The sequence below is a fragment of the Nycticebus coucang genome, chromosome 13 (genome assembly GCF_027406575.1).
Source record: "Nycticebus coucang isolate mNycCou1 chromosome 13, mNycCou1.pri, whole genome shotgun sequence".
NCBI classification, from domain to species: domain Eukaryota; kingdom Metazoa; phylum Chordata; class Mammalia; order Primates; family Lorisidae; genus Nycticebus; species Nycticebus coucang.
In genome coordinates this window covers 8,925,984-8,952,009 of record NC_069792.1, presented here as the reverse complement: position 1 = coordinate 8,952,009, position 26,026 = coordinate 8,925,984, and the positions used below count along the sequence as shown (strand labels likewise).

The 26,026-nt window shown below is 41.9% G+C and overlaps 1 protein-coding gene across 6 annotated transcripts in view; it reads right to left on the bottom strand.

Moving 5' to 3' along the window:
- FAM110B (family with sequence similarity 110 member B) overlaps positions 1–26,026 on the bottom strand; it is a 137,255-nt gene that overhangs the window by 60,643 nt on the left and 50,586 nt on the right. For 4 of the 6 annotated variants that reach the window (XM_053559431.1, XM_053559432.1, XM_053559434.1 and 1 more), the window contains one exon: positions 2,368–2,455. The gene's annotated coding sequence lies outside the window, so the exon portion shown is untranslated. Of the gene's footprint in view, positions 1–2,367; positions 2,456–7,416; positions 7,564–26,026 lie in introns of those variants that run through there. The other 2 variants (XM_053559433.1, XM_053559429.1) reach the window with 1 other exon arrangement.

The following is a 26,026-nucleotide window of genomic DNA, read 5'->3' as shown; positions in this document are numbered from 1 at the left end:
TTATCTTATCCCTGTAGTCCAACTGATGCTCAGTTGACGAGTCGCATGGCTGATTCTTCCTAACTTTTCTGACCCAGGATCTAGCTCAGTGATTTTCAATAGGTATGCTGTGAGAGGATAGTAGGTGCGTCGTGAACAATTTTAAAGATCATTAATTAAATTACTTTCAAAAGAAGTTCAAAGCACAGTAAGTATATTCTTTTCTTTACTTTTTTTTTTTTGATCAACATCATTTAAGTATGCCAGAGAAGTTTAACTACAGGTTCAAGTATGCTGTGAGATAAAAAAGGTTGAAACACATTGATCTAGCTAAATAATAACATTGATAAAGCTCAAGATAGTTGCCTGTGAAGGTAAATATCCCCTCTGTGTGGGAGGGGGGACCTCCCTTCCGCATGCCCATGCTGGACCAGGCACCTCTGCTGCTGTGTTCCCTCACCCTGACCAGCACCCCCACTGTTTGCACATGAGAAACGGAGGCTCACGGAAGCAACCCAACCCCATCCACTGCATGGTCAGTGCCCCAGTTCTTCCTCGGTCACTAGGGCTGCAAATTTAACTGCTGTCAGCAACCATCCCAGTAAACAGAAACATCTCACAGCTCTGTTCAAAAGCGGAGGGGCTGCTGGGATCATGAGAGTGACCAACATGTTCTGGTTTGCTCTGCCCTTCCCATTTGCAGCACTGAAAGTTCCATGTCCCAGGAAACCCCTCAGTTGTGAACAAAACGGGAAGGTGAGCTCCCTAAAACAGGGGTTCTCAACCTTCCTAATGCTGTGACCCTTTAATACAGTTCCTGTGGGTCACGACCCACAGGTTTAGAACGCTGCTCTAGAATGACTCATAGTGAAGAACACAGGCCTGAGGGAAGGCATTGCCTGTTAAATGCACCTGCTGTCAGTTGTGCCTCTACACCAGCGGTTCTCAACCTGTGGGTTGTGACCCCTTTTTAACAATGAAAATAAACTGCGGCATTAATTAGGTTGAGAACCACTGCTCTACACTCTTGGTTCTACAAGGCCTGATGGTGGGAGATAATGAGTTCCTTCTAGCCAATAGGAGGCCCAGGTTGTCCCATCAGAACTTCCTGTATCTGGGATGAGAAGGTAAGTAAGATGATGATGAGAATGACAGATTTCAGGGTTTGCATTGAGGGGTATGTTGGCTTTTTCTTTAATCCCTTTCTTTCTATGGATTGCAGAATTCCATCTGGCATGGGCTGAATCTTATTTATTAGCCTAACTTAGATACTGAGGTTTTGGACAATTGGTAACATTCGTCTAATAATAATCTGCATAATGCAATGACAAATTATAAAATGCACGGCATACTGGGTAAGTGATGGGACATTTGGTATAGATGCCAGGAAGGAGGCTGGAGCAAGGCTGTCAATCAAATGCAAGCACCCAGGCACTCAGGATAAGGCTGAGTCTATGTGTCCTCCTAAGGCAGCAGTTCTCAACCTGTGGGTCACGACCCACAGGGACTGTATTAAAGGCCGCAGCATTCGGAAGATTGAGAACCACTGTCCTAAGAGCTGCTCTTCACCACTCCTCAATTCGCAGTAGACAGGAGTTAACTGGGGAACCGTCTTCCGTTTTCCTAAACATTTCTAACCTCCTCATCTGGTAGGATTGAGCCCTCAGTCCTTCCATAAAAGGAGGCACTGCCTGTGCCCTGATGGCTATTCACCCACTTCCTCAGCTCCTTCCTGGGAAGACGGTCTGGTTGTGGAAAGAGACCTGGAAAAGGACGTTTCTGGGCTTTCCTTCAGCTTGTGGAGTCCAAACAGGAATACGGGGAATGGTACAGGTGTAGGGCAAAGCACTCCAAGAATGCCCCGCCCTCACAGTCTCAGGGCCTGGGCAGGGACTGAGGTTCTGTCCTTTGACTCGCCTCCCTTGGGCAGCCACCTGCAAAGATCTGTCTTGCTGCCGACTCCCAGTGTCCCGCACCACCGCCTTGTTCTCCCACCACAGAGTGTGGGGCTGACTAGAGTATAATGGTGTTTAATTCTTTATCTTCAAATCCATGTACGTAACAGAAGCCTTCTGAATACCCAGGGAGATTACCACTACACAGAACACAGACAGCATTTAACAAACCATGACTAGCAGATATGTACAAGGTGTATCACAGAACCCCTTAGAAAAAGCAAATGACCAACACTGATATTTTGGTCCTGGCAAGGATCTCAAGGTGGGGACTCTTAATTATTTATTTATATTATTTAGATGTTTTTAGTTTGCCAGACAGCAAAATATCTGAAACCTGAGCCTGTCTGTCTTAATGGAATAATGACACAGGTTTTCATAGGGGATCAATAACTTCTGCTCAGATTGGATCAAAGCAAAGCAATACACTTACCTGAGAGGCCACGTGTATCTTATGGATGGCAGGCAGATGTCACAGGAGAGCTTTCCTTTTCTAAAGTGCTCTCTGCAGCATGAAACAGCTAAAATCAAAGGGAAAAAGGATTGCTATTGCTTTCTTATTTGACAAAAATACACAAGCTAGTAAATACACTTAGCAAGAGAAAATGGCGATTTTTTAAAAAATTATTCAATATATTCTTTCTAAACATGTCAGTAAACCAAAATCCATTAGCTCTTACATATTTCATTTAGAAAGTAAGTGTTTTGCTCACTTCAAGTCTTTTTTTTTTTAAAGGAGACATTTAACCACAGATAGCAACTATACAAAAAGAAGACTAAAACATCACATTGTTGTGAGAAGTCGCAGGAGTAACATTTTACATGACATCGTCTCCTTTTTGGAACGCTGACAGTATGAAAGTTCTGAATGGCCCCAGAGCCCATCTGATGCACACTCCGCATTTATACAACAGGAAACTGAGGCCCACTCAGCTTGAGCGGCTGGGCAACGCACCACTTAGCTGGCTGGGGCCACAGGAGGACTCTTTCCATGTGCTGTGGCACTCCCATGCCAGAAATCATTCCTTCCTTCATTTATTCGATGAGTACTGACTGGGTATTCTCTATGAACCAAGCACTGATCACGTTGGCTCTGGGGGTTAAGTTAAAAAAACCTCTGACCTTCTGGAGTTTACATTCCAGAGAGAAGAGACTAAAAAAATAAACAAATCCAGTAGATACTATCTCAGAATGTCCCACTGAGATGGCTGCTTTTGAGCAAAATCCTGCAGGCAGGGAGGGAAGAGGCCCTGGGCTATCAGGAGCAGTGAACTCCAGGACAGGGCAGCTCTACGGGGTCCTGTGTTTGTCTGTGTGTGGGACACACAGTGTGGCAAAGCAGGGGAGGACAACAGAGAGCTGATAATGGCCACAGCCTTAGAGAAGATCTACTTAAAAGGAGGGTGCAAAGCAGGACCCGGAGGAGCAAAACAGCCAGCAGGACAACAGAAAAGAGCTCCCTCCTGGAGGTCCGCAGGGCCAGACAGCTGCTCTGGGGAGACTTCCAACTCAGCCAGTGGCGTGGGGTAAGGAAAGTAGGCAAAGTAAAGGCTGCTCGTCTCACAGGTTTTGAAAAAGTAAGTGGGGAAGCCCGAGGAGGACAACACACTACAGCATGAGGACTCTGGCTATAAGCCTTGCAAAAGGTGAAATGCAGTTTCTGTTTCCATGCAGAGATTTACAAAAAAAAGTGACCCTTCAAGTGCATGTCCCCTCCAAATCTGGCAAGATTTAAAAGACATCTGAATCCAAACATATGTATAAGAAAAGCAGGTGCCTTAATTGCGGTAAGGAGAAATCCAAGTGTTATAATCCAATCACAAATTTTACAAGCTTGTCTTTAATGAGCATACAGAAAATAAATAACACAATAATTAAGTAAACGAGATGAGGTATATATTAAACAGTGTGATGTAAGCATTCCTAATTCTATATGAAATCAGCACAATGTACCCCATAAATGCATTAATGTATACATGATCTACGTGTTTATGATTTAATAATAAAAAAAAGAATAATTGGAGGATGGACTTGGCCAAAAATAAAAAATAAAAATACAGCAAACAAACAAAAAGGAGTCTATAGGCATCCAACAACACATGATGCTTCCTACCAATGCAAACACTTCCAAAGTAATCACTGGATTACTTAGAGTACAACAGTGAAAGTGTTTTGTGATCTCTCTAGACGCATTTTTAAATTACTGGATACACTAAAAAGATTTTCAAGTCTCGTGTGATATAAAGCTACTAAAAACAAAATTATTTCTGGGCAACAATCTAGCATGCATTCTGAGAAAAGTTAATAGGGAGAAGAGAAACGATATTTTACATGTGTTACAGATCAGAAGACAGACACGGTGAAGCATAAAATTAGTGCAAAATATGAAACAGATGTGCGGACACTTAACATTAACAGTGGTGGGTGTGGCGTCAAGACGGATGAGAAACAGTAAGTTCTGGATGGGGCACCATCTCTCTTCTTCCAAAGTCTTCCCTGGCACCCCTCACCCTCTTTCTAAAGAACAGACTGCCCCTTCTTGGGATCACCTAGCTAAGGCCCCTATTATTCTTTACTTAGCTGTTTCCCTTCCTTAGTGGTGCTTCTTGAAGGAAAGGACGATGCCATTTTCCTTTCTCTCAATAAAGCTTAGCACAGAGCCTAGCAGTTGGTTAAATGCCCACAGTTGTATTAATAAAATAAAATAATGAAAAAATAACTACACTTTGATGAAGAGGCCTCATATCTCTTTGATTATTTTTTCAATCCAGGAAAAATTAGGAGGGTCAGCCCTGAAATATTTATCTATTGCTAATGACAAATCTGTCTCAGTTCTTTGATATTACAGATACCACCCAAGTGACCAGCCATAGGAATTACCTGGAACTGTACATGCAAAGTCAGGTATCCAAATTTCTCCTTCTCCTTTTAACAATATTTTCCAGACCTTGTTCACCCCATTGCTTTGTTGTACATCTTATTTTACTTGGAACAACTTTCCATTTTTAAACCATTACCACTTTTTTTGCTGTGATGATAAGCCCCTAGGAAGTATCCTAACTTTGTAGGACAGAACAGATCATGTTTTAATTATAGAATGTATTATATGTTTATGTTCATGCTGATTGATAAAACCTATTTTTGATTGGTCAGAAATCTCATTTTCTCATCAGTAAAAAGCTTTTATGAAATGTTATGGAGGAAAACAACATTTTAAAGGATCTAAGAAATTTATTCTTTATTTTCTTGTGTCAGGAATATCTAAAAAATTCCCCTTAATGTATTGTTAAAAAAAATGTAATACATCTGAGGACAAAAGTACATTATTTTGGTTACTCTGCAAAAACATAAGTAACATTTATCTAGTCTTGTAAAAATGCCCCTTCAGTATATGTTAAAAGGCTCTTTGGGATATCATAATACCAGCACATTACACAGTACACACAGACATTCGTATTTAAATTAAAAAGAATTCTTCCTCCACATAGAAAGACTTTAAGATGCAGCCCTTGAAAATCAACATTGCTTAGAACTATTCCCCACCTCTTTCTGCAACACACAGGTCGATGGGGCTCTGCTCAGTAAAAGAGTCTGGACAGCGTTTACATTTGTCCAATGCTTTGACAGGGAAGAAAAGAAACAACAATAATTTACTGTTAAACCAGCTTGTTTTCTTAGAAATTCACCAAGACTAAGGCAATTTAGGGAACATTTCAGGAGATGGGTAGAGTGAGAGAGAGAATTTTATAGAACCAGGTCAGTTTATCCTTCCCAAAATGAGTGTACGAGCCTAACTGTGGACACACAGAGAGCTTCACTGTCCTCTCTGCGCAGGGAAGAGGACCAGGCAGAGAAGGACAGAGCGAAACTGGAGAGGGGTCTGGACTTCGGAGAAGAGCAAACAGGTGCTCAGGAGACCTGTGCTGTCACCACTGCACGGCTGGTCTGTGCGGGGAGCAGGCGGGTTCACTTCCCCACACAAGCCTCTGGAAAATGAAAACATTGCCACTGTCTCAAGCCACAGAGACACTGTATCAATGACTAGTGACAACCAAACTTTCTTTTTCTTTTTTTTTTTTGCAGTTTTTGGCCCTGGTTGGGTGTGAACCTGCCACCTCCAGCATATGGGGCTGGCACCCCACTCCTTTGAGCCACAGAAAGCCATACTTTCTTGTCACAGGCATCACAAACTTTCCTGATATTCCTCAATTTTTTCCTGTTTAACTGTTATTTAAGTGAAATTTACACTGGACTATTCATTACCCCTCAGGATGGATAAGGAGTGAGGGACGGAGGCACAGTTACTCTTCTGTACTGAACCCTTTTCACAGGGATACAGCTCAAGATCAGAGCAGTTATTTTAACAAATTATTTAATTCACAACGTTTGGCTTTTCAGAAGCAGGTAATTCCTGACCCTTTTCAGAGACCAGTAAGGCTCTCCCTCCAGGGACAGCAAACACATAGTGGCAGCCAGCCAGCCGTGTGACCGTGTGACACAAGTTTCTGTGGACTCCATGGTGTGATAACGGGAAGGGCATCAATTTTTAAGTTTGAGGAATAAATAGAAGCAGAGGCATTTCTGCCCTAAAACAGGACTCTATTAAGACACGCTGCATTTACTGGGTGTTTTGAACCTCAGCCTCCACCCCCCCCCTTAAAGATCTTTCCTTCAGAACATAGCAGCTTTTATTACAGAATGTAAGACTATTTATGGTTTGGTTGCGAAAATAATCCAGGCAACTATTAATAGAAATAAAAAATGCTGTCATACAGTAGTCAAAGTGAGCGGTAAGAACCCCACCTTCCTGCGATCTCATGTCACCCCCAAAGCAACAACCACTGCTACACGGAGCCACCAGTCACAGAATTCTCCCTCAGGCACAGCCAAATATACACTTTAAATATTTCTGGCATAACGGGAAATGTTAATATTCTCTATATTTAAAAGGCTTAATAAAAAACTACCGAGGGCGAGACAAAGAAAACCGTCCAAAATGAAGGCTGCACAAATCTCGGAAGAAACAATAGCACATGACTTTCTGCTAAGACGCAGCACTCCCAGCACAGGAGTCGTGCCCTGTCCTGATTGAAGTGTTTCTCTGAAGGCTCCTCGGCCGTTCGTTATTCAGGACAGCCTGGAGCTGACGCAGACAGGTCGCCGGGTGCACAGACGCATCTACAAAGGCGCCCGGATCGATGCCACCCCGGGCTTTCCAAAACAGAAGCGAACCAGTAAGAAGCGCTCCCGAGCACACGCACACTGGCATCCAGGTGCAAAGAAGGCTCCTCGGCCAGCGCCGTAAGCAGGGTGGCTGTTTACCAGCCTTCTCCCGGGAAAAGGCATTTCGGCGTGGAACGCTGGACTGACTACACACGGCATTAACAAAGCAAGATTCAGCTTAAACAGATGACACGACGAACACGCTTCGTGTCGCGCATGGCCGTGTTTTTCGTGAGAGAGAAAGACTGAAAGTGATTACCCTGAACTGAGCCTCCTCCACGGACCTCCTGCTGCAGCCGCCGTCCTGGCCGCCCAGGCTGTGCAACAAAGACGGGCGCCTTCCCCGCGCCGGCTCCCTCCTCTCCCGCAGCCAGCCGAGCACCTCCACCGCGCGAGAGCGGCAGCACCTCTGTATCTGGGTCTCTAATGCAGCGTGAAGATCACGGTGGAAACCTATCAAACCCGGAGCAGCGGCCGGCCAGCCAATCAGGCGCAGGCACATGCGGAAGCGGCACATGCTCCGTGAGGCGCAGGCTGTCACCGGCAGTTAGCAGGCTGCTAATCTAATTATAGCCGGCTTGCTAGCACACAGCCGCTGGAGCACCGCACCCCAGCAAACTGAATTTTACTAAATAAAACCCCACGGACAAAACCCTACTGATTTCCTATCACTTTGAGAATTAATGTGTCACCTTCTAAACCTAAGTGATTTTTAAAGTGCATTCTTATTCTCCCCCCCCAGTCTAGACAAAGAGTGGTCAAATCAATGTACAGTACTATCACTTAAGCCTAACCTATTCCAGCACAGAGAATAAATAATAAGATCAATACCATGAAAATGTTAGCCGTGGCGCTGTAAAATCAGAGGCTCACTTATTTACCTTGATTGCTACCTTGATTAGTAATTTGCCACTTATTTGTTATAAAGTGCCAATTAATTAATCTCTCTTTTATAGTTTAAGATACCATACCAATTCCCATCTGTAGTGGAAAAGTCCTAAGGAAGGTATCAAAAAATCATAATCTTGACCACAATAATTAATAATTCAGAGCTACAAGAAACAGAAAAGTCATTGTAAAAGCAAACATTAATGAAATTACCCACTGCAAAACCACTTCTAGAAACAAATCCTGGGACATACAGGTGAAAAGCATGCATTCTAACAGCCAGACAGCCAGGGTTTAAATCCTGGACCCACCACTTCCTAGCTGTATGACCTTGGGCAAGTGACTGACTTTTCCTGTGTCTCACAGAAAGTAATGGGAGCCACCTCCAAGGTCACGGTCCATGGGCTATAAACGGGCAGCACAGGACCTGCACAGAGTGGCCTCTGAGCAATACAGTAAGCTTTTATTATTAATAGTACCATGTTCTCAGCCACTCCACAGTCTACCCTCCTTTCCAGTCTTAAACAGTACTCAAAAGAAGGAACTCAGTATTTCTCCCCTGTACAGTTATGTCACAAACACCATCCCTAGGTAATGAATGGTGAGAAGCTAGAGGTAAACTTGATCAATCACACAGAATCATCATGGGCTTTCACTCTGCAGTAAGGCAAATTATTTCATCTGCTTTTATTTGGATATATAACAATCACTAATTTCACTTGATTCTGTAGGAACTAATCCCCAAAGAAATTATCATCAGAAAATTACGGAGTTATAATTACATTTCATTGAGGATTTGCAGTCTAGCTTGAATGATATACATTTCAAAAGTGGTTTTCTATGGGAAATAAATAGGGGAAAGTTTTGTCATGAGGATGAGCTGCAATTAAATTTAAAATGACAAATTTACATGAAAAAGGAAAAGGACAGAGTCTGCTATTCAAAGGCAACTTTCGGTCCAGCAACTTATTTATCTATCTGCTTCCCTTCAAGCCATTTCTTTTTCTTAGTATGTTTTTCACAGGATTAACAGTCCTGGGCTGATACTAATCAATGTGTAAATTTGTTAAACTTTTTTCTTATTAATTTCTAGAAATTGGTATGTTCTACCAGTCAAGCTCCAATCTGAGTATAAAATGCAAATTTATCATTTCCGTGGTTTTACTTTCTTTTAGTTTTTAGTAAAAATTCTTTACAAAAAGCTGACATGCTCAACAGACATTATGATTTACTCTGAGGAACCAAAAATTCCCAGGGATTAATCAGCAACCACAGAAAAGGAGTATTGACTAAGAGGCCTTTCATCCTTCAATCTTTGTGTACCACAAACATTTGGAAAAATAAACCAGTGAAAGAAATGGCATGGACCATAAATTTCAAGGAAAAGCGCAGAAAAACCTACAGTCCATAAATTCGAGAGTGAATATTGTGTTGGAATGCAGATACACACACAAAGTCTAAAAATCTACAATGGAGATAAGTCTGCTAAGGGTGAGGGCCACACGTGCCACCATGAACATTATCCTTGTGAATTACTGAAACGCAATCACCATTAATGGGAGGTAAAACTCCAAGAGGAGCTGGCTGCTGAGATTTGGCCTAAGGCACAGCTCCCTGGAGGCTGCCAGGATACCCACTAGTAACACTTCCAGGCATTTCTCTAGGAAACATCTAACAGCTTCTGCCTTCCTCTTCATTGAGCAGACTGCTAGCTCAAAATAGGCACTATAAAGCTGTTTGATTAATTTGTTTCATGCCTGTTTAGTAGAAGACATTAAACAGACACTTTCTAAGAGGAAAAAAAGCTACTGTCCTTTCTTAGATTTTATCTGGCAACACGCGCAGGTCCAATATTTGTTTTGAAATTGAAGAACAGTTCATTGGTAATCTTCCTTAGCGCCTCTGCTAGAGGAGCCGTGTATATATAAATACTCGTGCATATGAACTAAAAAGATATAAATATAAAACCTCTTCAATAAGCACTCTTGTCTTTGAAATTCAGTCAATTCCTTTTGAATCTAAAAAAAAGTATTTGTTCAGGGCAGCGCCCGTGGCTCAAAGGAGTAGGGCACCAGCCCCATATACCAGAGGTGGTGGGTTCAAACCTGACCCCGGCCAAAAAAATGGAAAAAAAAAATTGTTTGTTCACTCAATGAATATTTTGTGCAAAGACCTGCACTGATCCTGGGAATACTGCAGGGAGTTAGATGGAACATTCCGATTACTAATGGAACTTCCATTCTAATTCCAGAAACAGTCATTACAGAGGAGTATTAATGACCTGTGTAGTGGGGGATGCTGTGCTGCACAGGAGTGGGGTGCAGGGTCTGGCTTTCTGCTCCCCTGGCTGGAGAGTGGGGAGGAACCTTCAAAAGCTTGTGAAGGTCACAGAGAGGTGGCAGCGGTCAGAGGATGAAGGCCAGAGGAGGGGTCACAGGGCACACAGGGGTAGGAGTGCTTGGTTCAAGGCCCTTGAACTTCTGATTGCCAATTCCTCCATTCTAGATCTCCTCCCTTCCAGAAATAGACTCCCATTATCTTCCAAGTAGAAACCATCACAGACCCTGCCCAGCAGACAACCAAGATGTGGACGTGTCATCATGAAATTGTCTGCCCCATGCGTAGATCCGCTCTAGCCCTGTTCTGACTCTAACCTCTAAGAAGGGAATTTTCATATACAGAGTATGCTACTGATTTTTCTCCCACTTAGGAAAAAAAGAGGTTCACGTAAGTAGAAACGATTTTGTTTAAACCCAGACGGAGAGATAACTTCAGATAGGTCTGAGTATTCTGCCCAGAAGTGCCTCAGTTTCAGCTGTTGGCCAAGAGGGGCCAGGAAAGTTGCTTCTGCTCCAAGGAACAGCACCAGGGCCTGACCGCAAGCTGGGCCACCTGTGCTGACCATCCTCCTGTGCTTGGGAGAACCCAGGACCACTCTGCTCCCTCAGCCTTGTCAGAGGCAAGGAAGACCCAGCAGTTGAACTACAGTCTGCACAAGCCATAGGCCCCAACCCACATCAAGATTAGGCGCAGCTTGGGAAGGGGCTGGCCTCTCAGTATTCCTGTCCTGGAATTCAGCCACCACGAGAAGGCCAGGGCAGGTGGAACCCAGCAGCAATGCTGATGGTCAGTCCCCGGCATACACCAGCCCGCTGTGGCATGTCACCAAGGCCACCCCCACGGCGCGGGAAACAACAGGCGACCAGGGCTGGGACACTGGTGGACAAGTGTATGGGCAGTTGGGTGTCCCTTCTTCTCTGTTCACGACACCCACACGGTGCTTTTTATCTTTCTTTGCAGAGAGTATGAATACCTACCCTCTGCTCAAATCAGGCTAATGTGGCTGGGCCGGGAAAGATGGAAACAGGCTGCTGGGATCAGTGGCTACTCCAAAGCCATGGACGGGGCTCCAGCCCCACTGCCTCACAGACACGCAGCTACCCACACTATAAGGTGACCCTGCTGCCTGAAGAGGTCCCCAGGGGCCTCTCTGAGCATCAGTGAGGATGCTGCATGAGTCCGTTTTGGGGCCTCCTCAGAAGCTGCCTCTGAGAGGAACAATCTGTCTGCACAGTGACCTTGCTGGCACATGGGACTTGAACAGACTGTTGGAGTCTCCTCTGTGGGGCAGGGATTAGAAGCCAGTTCTGATCTCATAGTGTCCTGTCAAAGCCCAGGTTTTTGTTTCTTCTTTAAATTTGGCATTTTTTCTGGCACTAGCAAAGAGGGCATAGAAGGGTGGGGCCCTGTGAGGCCCGGCAGGTGTTATGAATTACAGAGTTACCGCAACTCACGCCAGGGCCTGGAACTTGGTTCTCATACGGGGCTCCTTGTGACCAAGGTCCTTATTCCTCTCCTCACAATGACATTTAACTAGTAACTATTAGTTCCTATCATTTGCCAAATACTGTGCTAGGATGAAGACAAGGACCTTCTAAGCCAGAAAAAGAGACAGATTACAACAATGACGCACCTGAACAGGGCTTTAACGCCGTCCAGGGAACTTCACATACAGCATCTGCTTTGACAATCCTCCCCCAAATGCTGTCAGATAAGGATTTTCCCATTTCGAGATGAGAGAATGGGCCGGGGCAGTTACAAGACTTGCTGAGACCTCCAGACTCAGTTGGTTCCTAACACCATGTTTGTTTCTACACAGGAAAAACTAATCATCCCAAGGGTATAACAATTAGATATGATAGTTTAATATATGATAAAATCATAACAGATGTTATAACCTAATAGTACATGGGGATTACAATAACAAATAGATGGTATTATTTAATAAGAACTATGAATTAGTTGCAGGAGCCATCCCAAGCTTTTAGCTTGTTTTCAAATCATACCATGGTTTTTGGATGTTAACTTGGCATCTTCTAGGATGTGAAAGTGTTTATTTACCTCATTGATAATCTCTGTGCTACCTAAAGGATCTAGGGTTGGACTCTTATGTTGACCACTGGATAATTCCTAAAAAAATTTAAATTACAGTAAATGGGTAAATTTCAGTATGGTCTCTTAGAGTGGAATGCCTAAATATTTCAGTTACATGAAGGTTCCTATAATTTTAAGTGGCACACTACATATAATCTTGCACAATAATGCATGCTGCTATTTTAAGAAAAAGCTTCATGGAAGAACTTGAAGTATTCATGGCATGAAGGTCCATAGCCATATTTTAACACTAGTAACTTTGAAAGATTAGACTTTTATCCAGACAAATGTGAAACTATACAACATCCTTTGTTATGAAATTCATTTAGGGCCTTTCTGCAACTTTTAAAGTCAGTACAGGCCAAAGGATAGCTGTCTTGAGAAAAGTCATATTAATACTTTGCAGGTTATATCCTAAATGAAACCCCTAGGGAGAAATTATGTTGTTAGAACAGTATTACCATACACTTCTCTCCTACCCCATTATATTTCATCCCAAACTAGCTGGTAACCATTAATCAATTTACTTAACTTCTCTATGCTTCAATTTTCTTATCTGTGATATTTGGAGGACGATAATGTTCAATCTTAGCATTAAACAGTAGCCAATTGATTAAACAAATGATGGTGCATAGATAAAGTTAATGGACCATTATGCAGTCATTTGGAAGTGATATTATAAAGTTATATTTATTAAATAGAAATATAGCTGAATTTTAGATGAGAGTCATACGTCAAGGTATATAGGCTGACGATTCCCAATCCAAAAATCCAAAAATCTGAAATGCTCTGAAATCTGAAATTTTTTGAGCACCAACTTGACACTCAAAGGAAATTACTCCTTGGAATATTTCAGATCTGGATTTTCAGATTAGGGATGCTCAACTGGTATACATTCTGCGAATATTCCAAAATCTGAAATTCGTCTTGTCCCAAGCATGTCAGATACAGGATACTCACCCTGTATGAAGATTCCATTTTTGTCAACTCTCTTCTTTTTGTTAAACAGTTTTGATAAACTGTTTCTCTTTGAACACACACATAGAAAACATCCAGGGGCAAATGCTAAATGTTAACAGATTTTGTCTCTACACAATAGAGATGGGTGACCTGTGTCTGAATTGTTTTACTTTTTCTACTATATCATTACTAACACTGAACATAAATTGTTTACAAAAACTTTATGGTTTTTTTTCTCACTCCCACTCAAGAAAAAGATAAAAAAAACTGTGAATGGCTAATTTTTAGTGAATGTCCCTCTGAAGTCTCATTCTTGGAGATTCTTGCTGCCCCAGGCCCTGGTCATTTGATCTGCCCTATTGCCTGTCTACAGGGCATAGCTTAGCCTTGTTAACCAGCTAGTAAGTGGCAGCCTCAGCAAACAGGGTCATGATATGCTAACCATTCCCAACCATCAGTCAAATGATTAGACCGTGAACCAAAAGTTCAGTTTGGAATTGTCAGCCGATTTACCTGTTATTATTAGACATTAGAGCAAGACTCTGTTGGCATTTGTGCAAGTCCTGATTGCTAAGGAGGGCTTAGATATTTCATTTCTTAAGTTATTTGGACAATTCTTTCCTTTGATCTAAAAACATTCTTACACACTTGGAAGATCTGGCCAGATTCTAATGTCTGAAAAGTAGCCAATAGGTTTACGTGCTATGAAGAATGAAAAATAATGTTTTTGAATACAAAGTTAGAAACATGAGCATGAGTCAAGATTGACTGGAACCTGGGCAAGTTTCTGAACCTCTGTGGATTGTTCCCACCATAGTGGGGAGTCAGTTTGAAATATGGTAAAATGGAGCAATCATCTTTCACAGTGTGTCTGCCTATACCGACTGTATTTTCACTGCCATCGTTTTAAAAATCCTGCAAATTGTGGCTCAGTTAATAGCAGATGATGGTTCAATAGGTTTGTTAAAAAGAGATTTCCACTTATAGGTACATGTTTTAAAAGTACTTTTATTATATTTAGGAACTAAATAGAAATTAATGTGCAAATGGGATTTGTTTAACAGAAATTTGCCTTGAAGCAAACTGAATTCCATGCCATCTATACCGTTAAGTATGTAATTACCTGTTACCTACGACTTCTTTTTTTTCCTACTGAAAATAATGACCCCGTAGGTGCTTTTAGAATGTTAAGTTTTTCATCAACAGTGACTGCTTTTCTGTATCTAGATTCTCTGTATTTCTCTTGTGTCTATTTACATAGTAAGATACGTAGAGTTCTTTTTCTGTTTTCTTGCCATAAAAGAACAACAACAAAAAAAACATAATCGTGGTAAAGGCAGGGGTAATAAATATGGCACTTTTTTCACTGCAGAAGTGTCATTCTCCTGAAGCATTTACCACTCAGTGATTCTGACAGAAAAAAACAGCATGTCCTTCAAGAACGAAGAAAATGTTATTTGAAGAGCAAGAATTCTTTAAAAGTATGAACATCAGAATCGTTTCTAAATAAAGAAGAGTATCTGTGTCACTTATTTAAGGTTCTTTCTTGGGTTAACCACTTATGCTTTGTGGACACAATACAAAAACAGTTATCCCTCCAAACATCACTGCAACAGTTTGTAAATCCCTGGTGATACCTGAAAGCCACTTTTGCAGATGTGGGCTCTCTAGTCTTTGTAGGGCACCTTTTATTTATTTATTTATTTTCCTAAGAACAGTGTCAGTGTATCTGAAAGAACATGTACATGGGAAAGTAAGTTGCACTGCCGTGTTACTTTTATCACGTTTGCTACTAGCATTGAAACTGTATGTGATTTGAAGGACATTAACTCACCTTAAGGACACTTTCTTGAGTTTCTCTTTATTTTCAAAGTCAGATTACAAGCTAATTTAAATTTCAAGTATTTGATTACATTCCTCTTAAATGACTGCTGATGATCTTTACCAAGTCTGTGCTCTAATTCAGAAGAAGCTATTTTAACTCCACTGCAGGTTGGGCTTCAAATGAAGAGGAGAGTTTAAATTCCTCTTACATGGGCTATGAGATGATGAATGTTTTCTATCATAAAGTTTGAGTCAAGCCTAATGCAAGCGGTTTGCATGCTAAATTATATGGAAGGTTTTTTGTGCCATTATATGGAATGGCACAAAAATACCTAACAGATGAGCAGGAAAGCTCCCACCGGGCTCAGAGGGCAGTGTCAGGAGCTGCCCACCTGATACCGTGATGGTATTTTGCACATTTGCAGACTAAAGAAGCATTTATAATTTTAACCATCTTCTCCTGAAAGGTAATAAGCCCAATCTTTACATTTAGTTCTATTGTTGTTAATGAACAAAATCAATTTGAATATGTGAGGCTTTAAAAAGATGGTACCTAGTGTTCTGTTCTATTGAAGACATTATTCTGTGTTGGGGGGGATGTTTTAGTTAATTTTGTCTATAGTGGGTGTAGCTCATCCACACAGAACAGAGTAGATCCTGGTTTCTCTTAGTGAAGAGAGTGGGAAATCTCACAGGCCTTGCCCTCCATCAGTAGAGATGGGTGGCGCAGCAGATGAGAGTTCACGCTCCCCTTAAGAGACCACCAGGGATAGACGCAGTGCACCCAGTCATGGGCAGGTGGAGGGAGAACAGAGAAGAAATTGATATGTCATTATCATTTTTCTCAAAATTTCCTCATTTTCAGCAATGAAACTTACACAGAATTTCTTCTCTGTCTTTTTTATTTTTGCAGAAAAACTTCCCTTCGCCCCAAATTCACTGCATGCCATGTACCTTCTGATAGGCTGTATTTCATAGGTGGCGGGGAGAAACAATACTCCAGTGGCAACCAAGAAAAGGCAATACGAAAGCACCGTTATTTAAGCTACTACCCCATTTCCCCGAAAATAAGACATCCTCTGAAAATAAGACCTACTTACAGGAAAGATAAGACATCCCCTGAAAATAAGACCTAGCGCATCTTTGGGAGCACATCTTAAAATACGACACTGTCTTATTTTCGGGGAAACAGGGTAGTTGGTCTTAGCTGTGTGACATTAATCGGAATTTCAGGCAATCTGTCTTCCTTTCTGATTTATTAGCCTGGGCCCACTCATGCCTTCACCCGTATTTCTTTTCAGCATTATTCTCAGACTACATGGCAGGACAATGAATGCACTGCACCCAATTTTTCAGATATGAGCAAACTGTAGTCATCCAACTGCATAACATATTCCACCTACAGAATTCAATGGCAGAGTCATGTACTAGTGATGTTTCACGTTTTGTGGAAATGTGAGCCCCTTACAGAGCCTAGATGCTACCCAGTTAGGTCACCTGTGTTCCCACTGTTAAGAAAGTATCCTCCTCCCCGAGAAGGACAGCTAAGCTATTCCATAAACACACTGTAATGCCAACACTTCGGTGTTAGTAAGAATAAGCAATGAAAGAGAAGAGAGAGTCTAGAAATAGATCCACATATATAAAATTAACATGGGCATCCAATTCAATGAAAAATGAAAGTATTTTCAACAAATGATGATGAAGCAATTGGCTATCCATTTGGAAGAAACAGTAAACTCTGACCCCTACCTCACATTGCAAATATCAACCTGAGACAGATCACAGAGAACAAAAGTTAAAAACTAAAATTATAAAGCATTTAGACAAAAAGAGAATATTTTGAAATAGATAAAAAAATTTTTAACAAAAAGACCAACTGCAAAAAGAAAGAACTGATAAATTGGTCTTCATAAAACGTAAAAATGTCTCCTTATCAACTGACATGAAAATGAAAAGGCAAAAAAAAAATAAAAACACTAAACAGTAGGAACTATCTCCAACAGTAGGAACTATCTCCAAAAGACTTTTAGCCAGACAGAAATAACTCTGACAGATCACAAACAAAAGGACAACAATCCAACTTCAACCAAAGAGCAATGGACACTTCTTACACAAAAGGGTACTCACCACCATGAGCAGTCAGGGAAATGCAAATTAAAACCACAGTTAAGACACAATTTCATAGCCACCCAAATCATTAAAAACAAAACACAATACCAAATGTTGGTAAGGAGATAATTGTCTTTAGGTTCTTATTAGGTTACCTAAACATTTACCCTACGACCCTGTAATTCCAAGTATGGATATTACCCAACATATGTAAAAACATGTGTCCACAAAAAAGACTTATTCAATGATATTTATAGCAACATTATTCAAACGCAGAACTGAAAACAACGCAAGTAACCATCAACAGGAGAGTAGATGAACTGCGGGGCATCCACACAATGGGACGCCACTCAGCAGTAACACAGCGGGGTCTGCTGAGCCAGCACGGAGGGCGACTTTGAGGGCTGACCACTGAGGAACCAGTACAGAGGGTGCTGCCTGTATGATCCCACTTATATAAATTTAGAAAGAGATGACAGGAATCAGAATGACTTCTTCTGGAGGTGGAAAAAGGGGGACTGAATGGAAAAGTGGCAGAAGAGCATCTGCTGTGATGATGCAAACGTTCTGTATCGTTATTAGAATGATTAGCTGAGTGTATATGTTTGTCAGAACTTATCAAACTGTTGCACAGGTTAAGATCAGTAAACTTTACAACAAAAAATACTCTATTGCACAAAAAATTACCATTATGATATTACTATAAAGTTTTTAAAAGGTTGTATTACTGATTTCATGAAAATTATTTTTAGGTTCCAATGAACCTTCAAACCTCTAATTTTGTTTTACAATAGAAAATTTAATTGTGTTTACATTAGCACATCATGTATACACATGGATAAAACAATGACTCAATCTCACATGTAGTTATGACAGTTAACGTTTTTACACTTTGTGCCTTTATATTGATATTATGTTATAAAGGCCTGAGAATAATTTTTCCTATTCCTACGTAGACCTTATTTTAAAGCTAATCATAGTTAACATCAGTTTAAAACACCTTGCATACTGTCAACTAATATTTTTGCCTTTTCAGCTTTTACCAGCCAACTTTTTCTCTTATTTGTCTCAGATTTGTAATAAGGCAATTTTTCTGGAGGAAATTAATCCATATCTTATACGAATGTAATACACATGCATATAATCTTCTATTTTTCTTCTTAATCCCAACATCATTCTTTTTTTGAGACAGAGTCTCACCATGTCACCCTTGGTACAGTGCCGTGGTGTCACAGCTCAAATCTTAAATTCTTGGGCCAAAGCGATTCTCTTGCCTCAGCCTCCCAAGCAGCTGGGACTACAGGCGCCCACCACAGCCCCCGGCTATTTTTTGGTTGCAGTTGTCATTGTTGTTTAGCAGGTCCAGGCTGGGCTGGGTATGTGGCCAGAGCCTTACCCACTGAGCTATAGGCACCGCCTTTCAACATCATTCTTAAATTCATAGCTAAGCATCTTTGAAGTTTCCAAAAAAAAAAAACAGTCCTGAGTTTGAACATCTCTTCTGTTTCTTATAGCTGTATAAATTTAGGTTAAATTTCTTCATCTTAAATAAAAGTGGTTGTGAAAATAGCTATTTCATAGCTTTAAAGGGGGAGGGGAGAGTTTCTCCCTTTCTCCCAACAAATAACCCCATAAGAGGGCTGTTGTCTGTGGAGTACTGGGAAAACAATAATAAAGCCACAGGCAGACGATTCCAAAAACATGTCAGTAACAAAATACCCTCCCCATGGGGAAAACAAGCCTCAATAACATTACATGGGACAATTCAGAGCAAAGCAGGCTGGTGGCCACCCCTGCAGAGCACAGGAGGGAGCAGAGTGACAAGTGCACCAGGTGAGTCACTCAGGAGGCCCGGGACTAGCCAGCCTTTACGGAATACTTTCCCATGTGCCTGGCCGCACGGTGAAACACACTCATCAGTCAGCCCTTGAGACAGTCCATGAAGCAGATACAGCTGTCACCATCTTAGAGTTGAGGAAACTGATGCAGTGAGTAACCACTAACATTCTGGAGGTTGCCGGCGTAAGTGGAACCGGGAGTGTGCTGGCAATGCACCCTAAGAATTGCCTTTGAACCCAGGAGCCACATGACTATTTCTGAACTGTCTGCCTTCCCAGGAGCTTAAGAAAGTGACTGGGTAGAACATGGGGGGATGAGCACACGGGAATTCTTTATTTAAAACAGCCTGTATAGCAGATAAAGATCCATAGCAATATAAGAACTACGAAAAATTTAAATTAAAAAATAAAAGTCATTTATGTATCCCTAAAGAAAACAGACTACAGGTTAATTTCCCAATGTCCAGCAAGTAGAGTAGAGCAGCCCTGCTGAAAACGCTGTGCTCAGCTGCCCAGTGTGCCCCATGAGCGTGTGCACGTGTGTGCAGGTGCGTCTGGCTGCTCTCACACTCTCCAAACAAGCCCAGAACTCCCATATCTGTGCCCACAGCACCTGCTCCAGAGGCCCCTGCTGAAGAGGCGGCCCGTCCGGTGCTCTCACCAAAACAGTGGTGACTAGCAGTAGGGAGTGGAGCCGCCTGGCCATCCCCCAGCTGAGTGTGCCATCATGGCTGCAAACTCACCTCTCAGCCATGGTATAAGAATTATAAATAAGTCAAGTGGTAATTAGACGGCGGCATTTAACACGATCCCTGTGTTGCCCTCATTTACTGGCTCTCGACAGGAGAGAAAGGCAGACCATTCCCACTAAAAGCGCATCCTTCTTCCCTTTGAGCCTTGTTCCCCCACGTGAGCACCCACAGTGTGAGAGGCAGCAGAGACACAGCGCGATGGACAAGTAACCCGCTGAGCTCAGAGGTTCAGCCTGGGACAGTGCCCTGCCACTGCGGAAGGCGCGGGGAAGGGAAAGGAAAGGAGAGAGGGGCCCGACCCCTCATCACCACGCTGCAGCACACATCAATAACCGAAAGTCTCTAATGACTGCGTATCCATCAGTCCAAATAAACTACGCACTAGTATGACAATACAATGAACCTATCAGAAGAAGTGTTGAAATCTCCGCACACACGCCTGGGTGAACCTGAACAAACCAAGCCCTCATTTGATTGTAGTCAAAGCAAGTGCAATCTTCACCTTACACCACAAATATGTCATCTCGGGCAAACAATAATATTTAAATTTTACTTATTTAAATTATTGGCTATCTTCTAGATGGACCCATCTTGATAAATTAAAAAAATAAAAATATCGATTATTCCAAAATTATTTAGTGACATATATACACATATAAGTGGGACACACAAACACATATTCTAGACCAGGGGTTGGCAAACTCTTTCACAAAAGACCAGGTAAGGCCCCACAACCTCTCACGACCTCTCAACTCCACCAATGTACCATGAAATCAGCTGCAGTCAACATATAAACAAATGATTCTGGCTGTGTGTGTTTTTGTTTTTTTTTTTTTTTTTAACAAAACAGATAATGAGCTAGATCTGACCCACAGACTGTAGTCTGCCCACCCCCTGATCTACATGAAGACATCACGTAGCATCTGGTCTTTAATACATATTAGAAACAGAAACTTCAGAGCAAAAAAGAACTGTAATATACAACCTCCAATCTCCAACTGTACAATGCTGGATTCAGACAATGTTTCTCTTGTGTTTCTGGAAGGTGCTAATTTTTATCCTCAAACTCAAATTTGAGGGTGTTTATCTTTTCTTACACAAAGCACAGAAACAGGTATTAAAGCTGATCACAGCTACAAATAGAGCAAGCACGCCCCATGCGTGACTCTGGAGAGCTCAAGTGTTCCACTTACAAGAGGAGGCTTCATGTGACCGGGATTGGCTCTCACCAGGCCCAGTGCACCTTAAAAAGAAAAAAGTCAGTTCTGTCACTTAAGAGCTCAATTGATTCACTCAACTTCAAAAGAGCACTGAAAATGCTTTGAAAAACACACAAACCACAGTTAAGAGGAGCAAAGAAAAGCATAATGCATCTTTCTTAAGTGACACAGAAGAATTGTGCCCACTGGTTTAAATTAAAACCTCATCTTTAGATCAGGCATGGTAACTATTTAAATGCCAAAAAGGAACATAATCCCATACAAAACAAAACAAAGGACAGAAAGATTCTGTCTCAGGGTACAAGAAGAGAAAATCCATTCAACTGCAGTCTGCTAAAACAAAAAAAGCTCAGCACTGCCCATTTGCTGCTCAGATTGAGCAAACGCTCCTGTAGGTCAAGAGGACAGTTATTCTGGACTTTCAACATAGTAAATCAGGGTGTATGGAGTGAAGCTTTGCTGCTCCCTGGGCCTGCTGCTAACCATCCCCTGGTGACAAGGCTGGCCCAGCTGCCTTGGACTGGTGTCCTCATTACAGTGGGCAAACTACTGGAAACCCAAACTGTCAAAGGGGGCTGCCTAGAGTCCTTTGAGGACATGAGTAACTATCTCAGTTCCCAAATATATGTCTCCTTCTGTGTGACTCTTTCTAAAAACGGTACTACTTTGAGAAGTACTTATCATCGGAAAACAAGTGAATGCTAGATTAAATAGCCATCCCATAGCATCATGTAAAAAAACAGAAAGAGAAAAGGACTCGAAAAGCATGCTATAAATTGTTAATTTTTAAGATACATGAGTAATTTTATAACTAGCTTGAAAAAGAAATTTATGAATCAAAAGGATTACTTATATAAAAATAGGTCTACTTGGGTGGTGCCCATAGCTCAGTGGGTAGGGCGCCGGCCACATATACCAAGGCTGGTGGGTTCGAATTCAGCCTGGGCCAGCTAAAAAAACAAAATAGCTGGGCGCTGTGGCGGGCACCTATAGTCCCAACTACTTGGGAGGCTGAGGCAAGAGAATCGCTTAAGCCCAAGAGTTGGAGGTTGCTGTGAGCTGCAATGCCACAGCACTACCCAGGGTGACAGCTTGAGACTCTGTCTCAAAAACAAACAAACAAACAAAAGCCCAGGTCTATCCACAGGTCTTCTGCTTTTGAGCGACAGGGTTCCCTCTTTTCTCACAATAGACCCTGAGCCCCTAACCGCAAACATCTAACAGTAGATTCCCCAGGGGTCAGACCCTGCTCTCGCCTCTTCTCAAATGCTCAGGTCCTGCAGTCTCAATCTTTTCATACCTTCCAAACCCACTGCCTGCCCACCGGTTCTTGTGTATCTCTTGGTTTAGCAGCAACTGAAGAAATAGAACAAACTGTACCCAGCTGGCAATGAGTCTTCTATAAATCCTACTTTGAAAACTCACACTGACTAATGATGGATTCTCTGGCAATGAACTTGAGGACTCGGGTGAAGTATATAGCACTCTATCTGCTTCTGTTCTTGACTCAAACGCCCACTCCTGGGAGGCCTTCCCTGACCCTCACCTGCTTTAGTTTTCTATTGCTGTGCAAAAACTCAGCAGCGTAACCCAACTCCCATTTATTATCTCACAGCTTCAGTAGGTCGCGGCCTGGGCACAGCTCACTTAGGGGCCCTCAGGTCCCTAAGCAAAGTATAAAGGGCAGAGTTCATGTAGCTATTAGTAGAATGTGGTCCCTTATGCTGTTGTAAGCTGGGGCCACTCTCCGTTCCTGGAGGCTGCTCCCAGTTCCCTGCCTCGTGGCCTCTCCCAGGCTCTTGCCAACAAGGCATTTCACTTCTTCAAGGCCACTCTATCCCAGTCTGCAGAGACGGTGACCTTACAAACCCAATCTGATCACAGCAGTGACAGTGCATCACCCTGACCACACTCATCTCAGAATCAGTCTACCACACTTTCTAAAATCTCTACTCTGCCCCCTCCTCTATCTTATAATCTATCCCAAACCTGCTTCATTTTCCTTGACATTACTTTTTGCCATTTGAAATACCAAATATGTTTTATGTTTATCTATGTGTTCTCTGCTTCATCACACTATACTACATGTCTCAGGAGGACCAAACTTTTTATCTCTCTTTTTTTGTATTATTATTATTGTTGCTATATCTGCAGACTACAGTGCCTTGTTCAGAGTTAGGTTATCAGGAAATATGCACTGAATTGGTGTATTATTTACTATATAGGTCTGCTTTTTAGTCTCACTTTGTCACCCCTCAGTAGAGTGTTGTGGCGTCACAGCTCACCCCAACCTCAAACCTTTGGGTTCAAGTGATCCTCCTGCCTCAGCCTCCTGAGCAGTTGGGACTACAGGTGCCTGCCACAATGCCTGCTATTTTTTTTTTTTCTTTTAAGAGATGGAGGTCTCACTCTTGCTCAAGCTGTTCTTGTACTCCTGAGCTCAAGCAATCCACCCGTCTCTGCCACCCAGAATATACAGGTCTGCTTTTAAAACATCAGGATCTCAGTTTCTCTGACTGTACTGCGAAGCCACAGATTTCTATGACCTCTTTCTCTTGTCCTTACATTGCATCAGAACTTTGTTGAGTCACAAGAGATGAAATTAAATGTTATCTTCCCCATGGTAACAAAGCCAGCCAGTTCTATTTTCATTTCAAGTTCTATTGCAAACATGGAAAATTTCAGGCAATTATGTGGTGAAAACTCCACGTTGAATATTTGTAAAACCCAGCATTTTACATTTATGTGAAAACAGATGTATTCACTGTCTGGGGTCCAGGCCCACAGATTATTTAATTTTTTTTAATTTTAAAAATTATTCAAACAGTGGAAGAAACAAAGTAAAAAACCAAGTTCCAAGAAAACTGTGCGTATGTATTAAAAATCAGTGACTCAAAAAGAGAAATATGGCATTCAGAAGCAATGAACACCCTATCACCGAGTAATAAATGTTATGGATCCATTATCCACCTCATTTCGAGGAACGCTTCTCTTTGCAAGAGGCAGGGGAGAGTGCAGGGCCAAATGTCATAAATGTGAACTACAGCTCCAAGTAAAACACACATTTGGTATTCATTCTAACCCATGTGACTCTGGTGAACACTTTTTGTAGGTCGTTTTTTAAAAGCCCAAATGCATATGCACTTAAAACAACACTCATAAGCCCAACTGCAACAGTGAGTTCCAAATCAAATTGATGGTTTTCCTGACAATGCACCTTGAAAAGTCACTTGTGCAAGCATGTGGTCTCCTGCAGAGGAACCACAAGCTGCCCAGGTGATCCTAAGAAGCAGCCTGATTTTCCCTATTACCTTATTTCCACTTCCCCATTCTTTTTTATTTTACTAGCGCTACTACTATTAAGGTAGTTCAAGGAACACAATACATTTCTAAATCTCCCTTGCCACTGATAAATGAGCACTCACTTCTAAATTCCTGGCTGGTTTCTGCTTCTGGCCTCTTGCCATCCATATAGTTTCCAGGTTAATCTGCCAAAAACAGTGATTTTTAGCAAGTCATGAACTCTGGTCATGAACTCAGGATGGCTCCCTATGGCCCAGCTTGTCAAGTTTTTAACCCAGGTTAAGCCCTTAACATGGGTCAGTTTGGCTTCTGTGTTCACAGCAACCTTGTGCAGTTGGCTCCAGTCCTCATCTGGCCACCGCTGGCCCACGGGTGACTGGCTGAAAAAATACAGATCAATGAATGGAAATCAAATCACCAAACCTTCAGCCCTGCTGACTGCAAATTAATAACATTTCCGCGTGCAAAGGACACAACTGCTTTTCTTTCCCATAGAAAAACACACAGTAAGGTAAAGCAAGAGGAAAGCCTATAAAATACGGACTCCGGTCTCTCAAAGCAGAAGTGCTACCAGCACTTGGGCAAACCTGGCATTTCTGTAGCATCTTAACTGAACTTACAACTGAATTGTAAGAGGGAGATGGACTTAGCGTAATTTCATGAATAATTTAAAACAGAGTTTTCTTTGGTTGGTTACAGAAGAGCAACCAGAGATCTGAAGCCTGAAGGGGATCAGATGAGAGATCCTGCTATGGGCTTCCACGCTCCTAAGAAGGCCCACAGCAAGCAACGGCAAGTGGCTTCTAGAAACTTCTAGAAAGCGAAGGCAGTCCTCAGCCCCTCGGCCCTTCTAGTGGCTTCTAGAAACTTCTGGAAAGTGAAGGCAGCCCTCAGCCCTGCCAACAACAGGAATGAGCTTAGGAGCAGACTCTGGAGCTTTAGGTGAGACTGCAGTCAAGTTAACACCTGGAGGGCCAGACTCTTTCAGAGACAGTGGATCCACAGAACTGTGAGCTAAGAAATGGGTATTATCAGTGAAAATGTGCTTTAGTACCATAAAGAACTAATATGCTTTCCTTCAGCTTAGCCTCTGTCTATTCATACCAAAGAAAGCATTATCCTAAAAGGAGCCTGCAGCATCAACTGTCCTCTCAGGCACAACCATGGAACCAACAAGTGAAAATGAAAAGTGTTAAGAGTCTTCTGAAAAATGCTCTTATCTTTCCTACAAAACCATGAAATATCAGAATAAGCAGAATATAGAAATCTTTAAAGACAGTGATTGTCTTAAAGATCATTATGAATCTTGCCAGAATAGAAAACAGAAATCAGCCCTTCCATATTTTATTAATGGTAATATCAACAATAGGAACATTAATAATACAATTAATTTACATTTCTATAAGGTGTATTAGAAAAAGTGTTCATCTTTAATTCAACAAAATATTATGTGATTATCTACTTTATACAGGATCCTCCACACATGCTTATTGAGTAATTCCAAGATACCAGCCACAGATTATTACAGGAAAAAGTAA